This window comes from Danio rerio, chromosome 10 (assembly GCF_052040795.2).
Source record: "Danio rerio strain M-AB ecotype USA chromosome 10, GRCz13ab, whole genome shotgun sequence".
In the NCBI taxonomy this organism is placed as follows: Eukaryota; Metazoa; Chordata; class Actinopteri; order Cypriniformes; family Danionidae; genus Danio; species Danio rerio.
The window spans coordinates 30105001-30118058 of NC_141030.1; the positions used below are offsets into that span (position 1 = coordinate 30105001).

Genomic DNA, 13058 nt, shown 5'->3' on the forward strand with positions numbered 1-13058 from the left:
TGTGATATTTTTTAGTCCATTACACCACAGGAAAATCAAACTTCAGTGATTTTAGAAAGCAGGTTGTGCTGGAGTGATTTGCTCTCTCTTTAGCGGTGTGTAATGGTTTACATCTGTGTACATCAAGCCCTACTTAAGGTTTCATATAGTGGAAAATAAGGCTGCCGAGGATTAAGACCAATTTCCCTTGTGGTAAATAAAAATGGGTTTATAGGTTCCTTCAGTTTGTCAAACAATTTCTACAGGGTTTTGAATACACCACAAGCAGGATCAAAGAGCGGAGCTGATAACAGAGTTTTTTTGTGAGTGTTTTTTTTTTTGCATTAATGTCTATTATAAACACGATGGCTCAGGGGTTACCACAACCGCCTCACACCAAGAAGGTTACTGGTTCGAGCCTCAGCTGCATCAGTTGGCATTTCTGTGTAGAGTTTGCATGTTCTCCACATGTTCGCGTGGGTTTCCTCCGATTGCTCCGGTTTCCCCCACAATCCAAAGACATGTCCAAGAGGTGAATTGAATAAACTAAAATGGCCACAATGTATGTGTCAATGAGTGTGTGTGTTTCCCAGTACTGGGTTGCAACTGGAAGAGCATCCGCTGTGGAAAACATATGCTGGATGAGTTGTTGGTTCATTCCACTGATGAATAAAGGGGCAAAGCTGAAGGAAAATTATTGAATGGATACATTATAAACAACCAGAATCCTTAGAAATGGCATCATGTAATATGAAGTTTAAGGAGTAATTAAATATCATGGACATGCAAATATAAACATACAGATAATATTTTTATTTTGGTAAATACACTAAAAGTGGTGCTGTATATCTAGTCAAACCACAATATGGTGTGTGTGAATACTGAATGAGGAAATACACAGGAAGTTCAGTCCAGAGCTGCTCTGAAAGACACCTGCTAGGCATTTTACCATTTAATTATAGAATCTAACTATAAAAAGCCTCAAAAAAGGATCAACACAAAGCAAACTCTTATTATGATTGCATAGGTGAATGTACTTCTCAAAGTATGAATAATATAAATATAAAAATAAAAAAATTGTAACAAATTGTTCTTGTTTTTAATTTAAAATGGTTCAATTTACCTTATTCTTAATTATTATTATTATTATTATTATTATTATTATTATTATTATTATTATTATTCATGTGGAAGTTTTTTTTTTTTTGTGAAGACAATGGAGTTTATGATTGTACATAAAAATAATAATATAAGAAATTACAAGTGGGCGACGCTGTGGCGCAGTGAGTAGCACGTTCGCTTCACAGCAAGAGTGCCATTAGTACGAGCCCAGAGTTTGAGCTGGGCTAGTTGGAGTTTGCATGTTCTCCCCTTGTTCGTGTGGGTTTCCTCCAGGTCCAAAGACATGTGGTATAGGGAAATTGGGTAAGTTAAATTGTCCGTAGTGTATGTGTGTGAATGAGTGGGTATGAGTGTTTCTCAGTGACAGGTTGCAGCTGGAAGGGCATCCGTTGCGTAAAACATGTGCTGGATAAGTTGGCGATTCATTCCGCTGTGGTGATCCTGGATTAATAAAGGGACTAAGCCGAAAAGAAAATAAATGATTGAATGAATGAATGAAATTACAAGTTTGCAACATAAAGCAGAATATCAAGCTGTTTTTAGTGGTTAAAAATCTATAGAAGTGAGTGAGACTGGAAGTCTAAGCCAATAAAGTTCCAATGGCTGAGCCCGCTTTAACATGAAAAAATAATGGCAGTAAAATAGTATTTGAAAGAAATTTATTTCATATATTTTTTATATAATACATTAGAAAATTGCAGAAATGTAAACGCCTTTATTGCCAGATTCTGATTGTCCTGTTCTTGCGTCAGTTTTCTTTTCCCACACCTGCCATCCCAGGGGTGTCTGTTACCACAGTAACAAGGTTGCCAAACCTAGCTAACAGTCCCGTTTATTCCTTTTTCTTTCCCCCAATCGTTCATACACAACTGGTTTGCAGACAGCAGACATCAGTTCAGACACTACGCTTCACCACCCTTACAAACCACTGCACAAGAACAGACGTCATGTTTTCTGTGCGGAGCTACAACAAACTCCCAATTTAGAATAGTAAAGATTCTCAACTGATACTATGCAATAAAATGACAGCCTGTTTTTAGTTAAAAGACAACCAAAAAGGCACGTTGGGGGAGGAAGGTGTAGCACAGAACTATTTTAATATGACCTTGATACAGTGAAAACGCATGCAGGAGACCAGTGTTAATGACTCTGGGGGCGCTTATGAGTGATGACCGGCGAGATTTGCAGAATAACATTACAGATATATATAAACGGGAGAAGTTAGAGGTGCTGGATAGCAGTGGCTGACCATTATGGGTTTTAAAAGACACATCAACATATTTGTGCATGAGCAAGATGACCTTTTGTAGATAACAAATAAGTAAAAAAAAAAAAAAAACATTTGACAATTGAGGCCTTGAAATTTGAGTCCATATTTTGGAATTTTGAGTAATACGACTTCTTCATTTGGATTGGTAACATTGTATTATATATTCTTATTTTACTTGAAAATAGACAACAAAAGTGGTCACACTTTATTTTAATGGTCCGTTTGTTGAATTCACAGTAAGTTACATTGCATCTACATGCCAACTAATTCTCATTAGATTATAAGCAGACTGTTAGGTTGGGGTTTGGGTTAGTGTAAGTTGACATGTACTAGCAAAGTTTCTTATAGTTAGTTAAATGTCTGTTGAAGGAGCAGTATCAGCACATTATGCAGACAGTCTACTAATACTCAAATGGACCATCAAAATAAACCACAAAAGCTTCTCAATTCTAAGGAGATAACATTTTTCAGTTAACATTCAAATTTATTGTGATTTATATTTTTAAAACAAACAAACAAAAAAAGAGCAGTATATGTTCAGTTGGTGTGGAATAACAGTATAACTTCAATTCATAATATCACTTTAAACCAATTAATATCTGATTACTTTATCTTAGCTTTAAATACAGCAACCGAAACTTTAGGTTAAAATTAAGCATTTCTTTCAAGTTTATTATTATTATTATTATTATTATTATTATTATTATTATTATTATTATTGTTGTTGTTGTTACTATTATTATTGTTATTATTGTTATTATTATTATTATTATTATTATTATTATAAAAAAACAGAAAATACAGTATGAAAAAAGTACAATACAGACCTTCTTACAGTACAGGCTATAACAATCAATTATTAAAAATAAACAAAAAAGAATTACAACAATAAATACCTAAAATGCACAAACGTCATAGTTAAATATTGTCATTTAATTATTGTAGTTTACCACACACCTGTATATATACTACATCAAACTGTTCTTGCGCACAATTGTCAGTAAATTTTACAATTAATTACAAAGAACTTAATAATAAACACATTGAATTCAACTTGACATTTTGAAGTGAAAAGACAAATCTAGCCTTAAGAATAATCCAATTATTTTATTTACAATCTTGTAAAATGTTTTTAAAGTCTGTGTACGGATTTAGAGAGTACAGTTAATCTCTACAATTATATACAGTAAATGGATAGATATTGCATAAATATATATTACTGCTGTTGAAAGATTGATCACATTTATATTTATATATAATTTGTATCATATACACATATTTGACATCATATCCACATATTTTATAACTAAATGTATAATATGCATAATAAATATGCACAGTACACACACTGGGATAAATCAGGATTGATGTTTGACCAGCAAAATATAAAAAGTAACAAGAAAATTATATTAATATTATAAATAAAATATATTATGAATGAACATCTATTGTAAATTTAGCAAAATGTTAATTATAGGCTCTGCTTGGGTTTCTACAAAGGTACAATAACATGACACCAATCAAAATGATGACAATCCATTGCAGAATAAGATTCAAAGAATATCCGCATGCAAACCAGCCAAAAGGTGACTCAGAGGAACTTATATTTTAACACCATAAAATGATTACTCGGACACAATTGCATGTTTAAATGCTTCACATTGGAGCCAAAGATCTATTAAGGCTTTTTTTTTTCTGTAAATCCACACTCAAACCAGGAGCGACAGATGATGGGCAGTGGAAAGGCGTCCGGCTCTGGAGGAAGGGACAGCTCTTTGTTCTGCCAGAGAGGAGATCTCTGGGGAAGGCAGTGTTATTCTTTACCAGTGTGATACCAGCACGGCTCGCTGCCCACAGACTGTCTGCTTCCATTTTACTCTCTTTTGTCATGTAATTCTCTGGCTCGGCCGCTCCGATAAGAGTGTGTAGTTTTCCAGATAGCAGCGTGGCCAACAAGATATGCTGGCTGGAAGGGAGTGGTTTTGTTTCCACAATGAAAACTATTTATCGTTGCGTATTTGTGCGCAAGTTTTTACCTACCCACTTAGAATTTATTAACCCACTTCTCATGTCCTTGAGGGGAGTCTGGGCAGACAAAAAGCAGACCTGCAGACACACACTTAAAAAAGCATAAAACACACAAATGTCTAAAAAAGGACAAAAGGGAGCATTGCCAACCAGGCCATCAGCGAAAGCAAATTACTACCCCCTACACACCAAACCGTACCAACACACACACACACACACACACACACACACACACACACAAGAGTACAAACACACACATACCACCTCCCTCCTCCTGCCGTCCGACTGTCAGGGTAACCATGACTACTGGCACAATTCCTTGCTAATAACTCACACCACATGCTGACATCTCCCTCCTTTTTCTCTCTATATCACACACACACTCACACACATTTATATATCTATACACTGCTTTGGAAAAAAAAAGAGAGCACTTCAAAATTCCTAGTTTCTCTGGGTGAACTGGATTTATTAGGTGTGGGTTTGGGTAAAATATATATATATATTTTGTTTTGTTTTATAAAGGTTTGAGAACATTTTGTCTAAATTTAGGGCATTTGAAAATGCTAATGTTTTCATGTGCTGTAATTGGATATAGGCATGGGATGATAACCAATAACCGAAAAGTCAAGGCTTTAAAATTGTATACTATACCAATCCTAGGATATGTGTAAGATTTTTTTGTCTTTGTTTTTTTTTTCTTGTGCGTGTGTGTGTGTGTGTGTGTGTGTGTGTGTGTGTGTGTGTGTGTGTGTATCTCCAGCAGAAAAGATATCCACAGATGCCATTTTAAATTGTAAAGAAATCTGTGTTTTTGAAACTAATGAAGACAGCAGACATCAATGATTGATTTGAATTGCTTAGCCTGACATGTTTATTGTTCTAAACTATTTAAACGGTTTCTTAAAATAAACTATATTGTTATTAAAAGTTTTAGTTTTTTACCCAGACATTTAAAAAGAAAATATTTTAGAGCAGCGATCGCAATACCGTAAAACTGTAATATTTATATCCAAGATTGTCATACCGTCAGAATCATATACCGGCCCAGGCCTGATTGGATATCTGGGTTTCCCCAGCGAAATATTGATTTCTCCTCTCTTCTTCATTTAAAATATTGGTGTTGTGTAAAAATAACAATAACATACAAATACAACTGAAAAAACATATCAGAGATTTTAATTTGAAATTTGCAAGAAACGTCATGAGTGGTAAACAAACTTAAACAAAAAATACATTTTACTTTTTGGGGGATTAGAAACTAAATATGTATCAGAAAAAACATGACATATATTTGTTTTAATACATTTGAAAAAATACAACAATTATTCAATGATTGGACAATATTCAACATTTTTAATTAATAAATTAAAATAAAGCATTTATTAAAATGTCACTGTTGTTTTCATTCTCTTATCTTCAGCACTTTACATTTTCATGGCTGTTGCTCCCAGTCATCTGAAGGCTGAAGGCACTGACTGAGTGACTGACAGCTGATATTAACCAATCCATTCGCATTCTGTTCTAGAGCAGTGTACCAATCAGAAAAGTTTGAGGGCGAGGCCGTTTTAACCATTCCTAAGCACTGCATTTCATGTTTTAGGTGCAAAGATACATTCTGCGTGAATGCCTCCTTAATACGTGTATGCGGTGAACATTTTGCAGTGAAAGCCGGTCGCATGGCAACAATTTTATGCACACACACAAATGCTCCCAAATATATTTTGAAGTCGCATAGATAAAATATGTGACCAAAATTGTCGCGATTGAGCCCTGATGATTATTTAAAACAACATGAAACCATACTATGAGTGTAATTCTATATACTCTGCATGTGTTTTAACAATATTTTTAAAAGATTATCCTTTTTTATTATAGACATTCTTACTGTAAATGTCACTGACCCAGAGAATCTAGACTGCTATAGTGAAAGCCTCCCAGATTCTCTGATTTATAGCTATTTTTTCCTGTAGCGAACGCATCCAACTTTGCCGATAATGGGGTTGTAATTTATGCACGTAAGTGCATGTACAAACTGTACGAAAGTGTAAACAGCCAACCAAAACAAAACTCCCAAATCGACATCTCTCATAAACAGTTGCCTTGAACTACATCATATATCACTTTCCTGTACTTCCACTCCTAAGATCTCTTATAAGACGAGTGCACACTTAAACATTTCAGGGACAACCATCTGGCAAAATCAGGGTTATCCAAGGACACACTGCTGCTATTTTTTAGCACCTGGACCTGAACGATCTGTGTTTGATTCATGTATATGAATTGATTAGTTTGAAAACCTTCCAATAAGGGCACAGCCTTTGTGGACTACAGCTGAGAGCTTTTAGGGAATGTTTAAGAGTCCAAAGATCTTATCAAATGTGTTGTTTGATCAGCACTGGCCCATCTACCTCTAGAAAAAAAAGGAGGAATAAGCAACATCTACACTCGATTTTAAGGATGTAAGACTCTTTATTAGCACTCTGAGATCTCTGCTTGCAGGTGAAGCAGGTTCAGCCAGATGATCCGTTCAAGTTCTACTGCAATCATGGAGCACCCTCATATCCGCTTTCTACATGCGAGCATAGAGAGCACTGCATTCCAGGGGAAAACTCATCCTGAGGCAAAACACTTGAACTCGAGAGCGGTGCGTATAACTGGAACAATGATGAATGGTTCAGCAACCATAGACGGCTGTTGAACCAAGGTCAAAATCATCACCTTGAGTGTAGGAGACAATCGTTATCTCCACAGGACCACAAACGGTAGAATTTCTTTCAACATAATGGGATCATCCCTTTGTTCGAATATGCATACCATCCGTACCTCCATACTACTAGGCAAAAAACAGTACATACAGTAAGCCAAATACTATGTACGAATTCAATAGACATTTTACTTTATGACTGTTGTTAACTTGTGATCCAGCATGACTAAGACAATAACCTATCCTGCCATCCGAAGACAAAGTTGAAAACCACTTCTACAACTTTAACCACAAAATATTGGACTGACTGTTTAGTTACTGCACTTTGCTTTTGTGTGGCAGTGTCATAATCAGTGATTCTAAACAGGCATGACGTAAGCAACACATCTTAGGAATGTGATTTCTACCATCAGGAATCCCAAGCAATGCCCGTCGACAGTAAACGTATGGCATACGAGCACAAAAGAAAAAAAAATGGGTCCTATATATAAAGTAGGCTACTGCTCTGGGCCCCCTCTTTTTTCTGCTCATACATTTGTTTTGTCATTTCAAGTTTACAGTAGATAGTTTCAATCCAATATGATGTAAGCATCCATTGTCGAAATGATTGTTAAATGCATGAGGCCTTAGAGGTTACATTAATAGCAGTGAAGCAACTGAACTTAATGCCATTGGTTATGAAGTATGCCTGAATTTCATTGATATTACACATATTCCTAGAACATATTTCTCAAAGTGAGGTTTAATCAAATATAATACCTACTAAACTATATCAGCGTTTGGAAACACCACGTTCAAAGATAATTATACAAAGTCTTTCAACTGCAGTTAGTAAGTTCATTCATTCATTAATTTTCTTTACGGCTTAGTCCCTTTATTAATCAGGGGTCGCCACAGCGGTATGAACCACACGGTTAGAAGTTATTGTACTTTAATCTCTAATTTAAGTATTCAGACAAGTAGATTACACACAACAGTAATGCAAACACACAAACAGGCGTGGTGTGAGCTCACCAAGAGTGCTTAAGATCTAAGAAAATTCAGACAACTCAAAGTGAACCAAAGCAGGCCAAACACTTGCCATGTGATTCAAGGCCTCCATCTGAAAAAGCATTATGAATTCAAATTAACTTGATTTGCTTCCAGGCCATGAGTGACAGCAGACAAAAAGCCTGGCGCACACAGACCAAAAGCAGCTTCTGGATTGCTTTCCCCTATTGACTATAATACTTTTAAGAATCCCCCACGAGTTTGATCAGACTGACAGAGACGTGAGGTCGACAATCTTATTTTTCCAGGCTCTGCAGCCCAAGGTATTTTCAATAGGCCTACAGAGGCCGTCTTTTCTTGATCTGAAACTAACGTGGACTGGAAAAGAAGGGCCCGTGCCAACTGAAACGGCTTTGAACAGAAGGATAGGAGACACATTGTAACATTTGTGTCACACCACTCTGAGTAAGTAAAGTTAATGCATTACACACAAATTGGGACGGCTGCACAAGCAGTCCAAAAACTTTATTGGCCACAGTAGAACTGAAACGCTATTGTAGCCAGAATGAAAAGCACTCTAAACACTTTTCAGCTCATCAGCTGAAAAACTAACAGAGTTTCCAAACATTTCTATGCTTTATGAAGAAGCTCGTCTGGACAGGAATCAGTGGTAAATCAATACCTAAAAGTTGATCTGGCTGGAATAGCAAACCATGATTGTAAGTCACTCCGAGCAAGTTTGACAGCTCAAGGAGAATCAAACAGGCACAACGTGTGAATTCTGAGTGGAAGCACCTCCGTATCTTTCCCCTCGTGGGTAGGGTCTGTTCCACGAAGTTAAATCTCGCAGAACTGAGCTCGAATGCCAACTCAAACAAGTTTACCCAAACCCTGCCAAGGGTAGATGAATCAACTCAGCATGAGGTTTGGAAAAATGCAGTAAGCTCCCTTTCCCATCAAACAAAAAAACCTCAGGTTAATGTACAGCCTCTTAAACGTAATGCAAACAAACTTTAAAAATACTGACAGGACATTATGTAATGGGAGCACATGGAGGGAAATAACCGTCCCGCGAATGAGGGCGAAGGCCAGAGGGTTTGATGAGTGGCAGAAAGTGGCGAGATTTCACAAAGGCAGGCTGGCAGAGAATCAACCAGAAGAGGATGGAGGTCAGAGAAAAGACCACCAGGGTGAAAGCAAGATTATTGGGTGTGTTGGAAGGATAATCTGGGTGCCTGACAGTCTGCAAAAACACAGATGGGTTAGAATCTCCATAATTAATGGCACTTTATATATAAAGAGAGAGACCTGTTTATTGGAACATCAGCTAATATCTTCGTGAACAACACTACATTCGACATAATGTGCATCTTGCTTGAAAGTCATTTAAATTTTTATTTTTCAAAATTTTTTTTGTGAAAAACACTACTGTCCTGTCCAAAAATAAATAAATAAATCAGCCAAAAAAATATATCATAATAGCAGGTGCAGTAATTCGTAACTTGAATGTGAGAGGTTTTGGCCATTATCAGCCTCCGGTCTCATGAGATAAATTTTTTGTAGCTAAAAAGATTTCGTAGATACTTTGAGATCTTGCTTGATATTGAAAACTGATGTTTCTTATCATAATCATTTAAATGGGCTATGGGCTTAAATATCTTGCTCAAGTTTCTTTGATGATTAGTGATGGGAAGTTCAGATCATTTTACCGACTCGGACCTTTGAGTCTCGTTCAGCAAGGTTAAATCTTTTTGAGTCATTTCATTCATTTTGCCTTAAATATTATTAAAATAATTCAAGTTGCATCCAAACTCATCTACAACTACACCAAATGTTAATCACACTAAAATAATCTTTTATTGTCTACCTGGTTGTTTGTCTATGATTATAGGTCATCTCTTCTGACAGGTCTTCAAATTTGAGTTCACGTGTCACACAGACAGTCCCGTATAAAATTAAACAAAGCACATAGTCTGAGCCGAAAGGACCAATTATTAGTTCATCTTTTGAGTCATTCGTTCATCACAAGACAACATGTAAAAATAGATCACTCAAAACCCAAGTACTCAAGAAGTGAACAGATCAAATCTTTTTCTGGCTCTGACTGCTTATGATTGGTTTTGGTCCTTCACACGATGAACAAACTCAAAAAAGGTATTATTCTTCTACTCCACCAGCATAAATGTGCGCATGTGCAAATGAACGAATCACTCCCCAAGAGGACTCATCGTTCTCGAGTCATACAAAAGATTCATTCAAAATAAACTAATCATTCGAGAACAATATCACTATTGATGATGCATTTTTATCTCTCAGCCTCAATTCTTTGAGTTTGATCTCCATCCTAATCAGAAACGTATCATTATTCAAAAGGGCTACATGTAGAATTCAGAAAACTATTAGCAACACAAGTGGCCATTAAATGAACAACAGCCAGAAATGTATTGCTTTTACTCACATTTGTGACACGCAACTGACAACTCACATCAAAGTTTTTATTTATTTATTCATTCTTAGATTGCAAGCAATACCTTACAGCAATATACTGATAACAAACATCCCAGACACAATAAAAATGTGATTCTTACATATTATGTAGTTTGTTTACTGCATATTTGTGCCTATAGCTAATGAATCTATTGTCTTGTAGACACAAAGAAAATATCTTACTTTCATGTTGCAATATGATATATATAAAGCCAACTATTTATAACCATAAAAAGTACAGCAAATGAAAGCAGAAGAGATTATTGCCAACACACTGTGGTTCAAGGTCCGCAGGCTTTAATGAACTGTTCGCCTCAACCTGTTCATTAAATCAGTTTAGCAGGTATTATTACTGGCCGCGTTTGGTGCGCACAGTAGCCTTGTAATTAAATTTCATTCAGCCAAGGCCTTTGAAGGGAAAGGGAGGGATAGCCTGCTTATTTTGGAGGACGGACACAATATTTGAAAGGAGGAGGCAGTAGTCTGGAGTTGTCAGTAAAGTTTGAGAAGGAGTGAAATATACTGAAAAAAGTAAAAGTGTGTTTCTTTGTACGTGTGAAATCAAAACAGGTGCAATGTGCAATGACCCATCTCTAGTCAACTTTTCTGATTTGTTCTTTCACTAAACTGTAATCTCTTTATTTCGAGCCTCATTAGGCCCTTTGACTGTGAGCATTTTTGCCCCCATGCTGCGCTGCACTGATATCAACACTGGCTAAGCAGATCTGAGCTGGAGAAGCAAGCAGGAGGGGAAGAGATTGAGGGCTGTTTGCTGAAGACTTATAGGCAAAATTGATGCAAAAATGAAAATTCTATCTAAATGTATTTAAATTATTGTGTATTGTTTTCTGCAGAAAAAAGAAATAAAGTCAGTATGACAGAGAGAAGAAAAACGATTTTGAAAGTATCACTTTAAGGATATAAAAATTTCATGGTTTATCAGTGTCCTCTAGTTTTATTAAAAGTATTATTATCAGCATTTTATTTTTTATTTTATTTTATTTTATTTTCATTTTATATATATATATATTCATTTTATATTTTATTTTTTAATTTATTTTTTATTTTATATTTTTTATGTAATTTTATTTATTTATTTATTTATTTATTTATTTATTTATTTATTTATTTATTTATTTATTATTTTTTAGTCTGCCAGTGCTGACTGTACAACAACCCCTCCTTTTTCAGTGATCTTGGTCCAGGAGTATTTAATATTCAAGTATTTAATCATTCAATAAAAAGTTTATTACTAGTCTCTTTACTAGTCCTAAATGCTATTTCTATACCCAAACAAAAATGTTCAACTAAAACTAAATCAATGAACTAAACAAGGCATTTTTTCCCCTTAAATTAAAAAAACATTAACTGAAGAGTGAAGGCATAACTAAACTTATTGTATTTCAGCAAAATAATAAAAAATCACAAACAAAGAAAAAAATCACAGATTTAACTTAAATATAAAATAACTAAAATAACTAAAAGCTAAATTTTTTTTTTTTTAATTATTAAAACTATAGACATAAAAACATGACAGTGGCATTACTAGATGACTGTAAACTAAAAAAGTAAAACTATTAATAACCACTACGGAAAAAAACAAAACAAAACCACAACAGCAGTTTTAAATTCAAATTTATTGTACAATAGTTTTGACTCCTCTAAATCATCATCAATGACCTGTTCTGATATGCTCTCAACCCTTTAACAACTGACCTGAAATATCTTTTTGACCACAAAGAATTGCACTTGTGAGACACAGAAAGGCCAAGACACAACAGTGGAAAATTGTGGTTGTCTACGTTTCAGACTTTGTCACAAGAACTATTATAACATTAAGACAAATGAACAATGGAAAAATGAGTGTTTGCACAGATTTACATTGTTGAGATGCAAAACAAACTCGTGTATCCTGTTACTGGCGTGTTTGTTTGTTCTCTCAGATGACAGCTTTATGTCTTGAGTTCTCGATTATAATGTAATATCTCACGAGAACCCAGATATAGACCAGATGTCCTTCTCCACGAACCTACAGTCATGACTCTACTTTTCATCTTTATCTCTTATTATATCAAATATGACACTCTGGGAAAATGATCCCCAAATCTGACCTCGCCGCCCAAAGAAATCATCACCTCTAAAGCCATCAACCACCTGCTGTCCCATGAAGCAACTCTCCAACAGCAACGTTCTGGACCCTAAGGATTCATACATAGTAATAGTCATCTCAACACATCATGAAATTCAATTAGCCGATGTTAAACAGCACCACTGCCCTCTGAAAGCTCTGAGTCTGCCAGTCTCAACACGGTGTCACCAGATACAGCTACAGCTGCTCTGCTTTTGCTCTGGGACAACAGAAGTGGAGATCAGGATCGCAAATGAGTGAAGGTCCAACTGCCACAAGAGTAGCTGGAAATGCAAACAATGTATGCGTGTGCAAAAAATATGGAAAAAAATGAAGGTATGGTTGGG

General features: G+C 35.6%; 1 protein-coding gene and 1 long non-coding RNA gene across 3 annotated transcripts in view; one reads left to right on the forward strand and one right to left on the reverse strand.

Moving 5' to 3' along the window:
• The window catches only part of dchs1b (dachsous cadherin-related 1b), a 162817-nt gene that overhangs the window by 122189 nt on the left and 27570 nt on the right, over positions 1-13058 (reverse strand). The window lies entirely within an intron of this gene.
• LOC141376384 (uncharacterized) lies at positions 4919-11492 on the forward strand. The gene is made up of 3 exons (XR_015501173.1): positions 4919-7690; positions 7730-10213; positions 10274-11492. It is a non-coding gene; the product is annotated as an uncharacterized LOC141376384 (long non-coding RNA).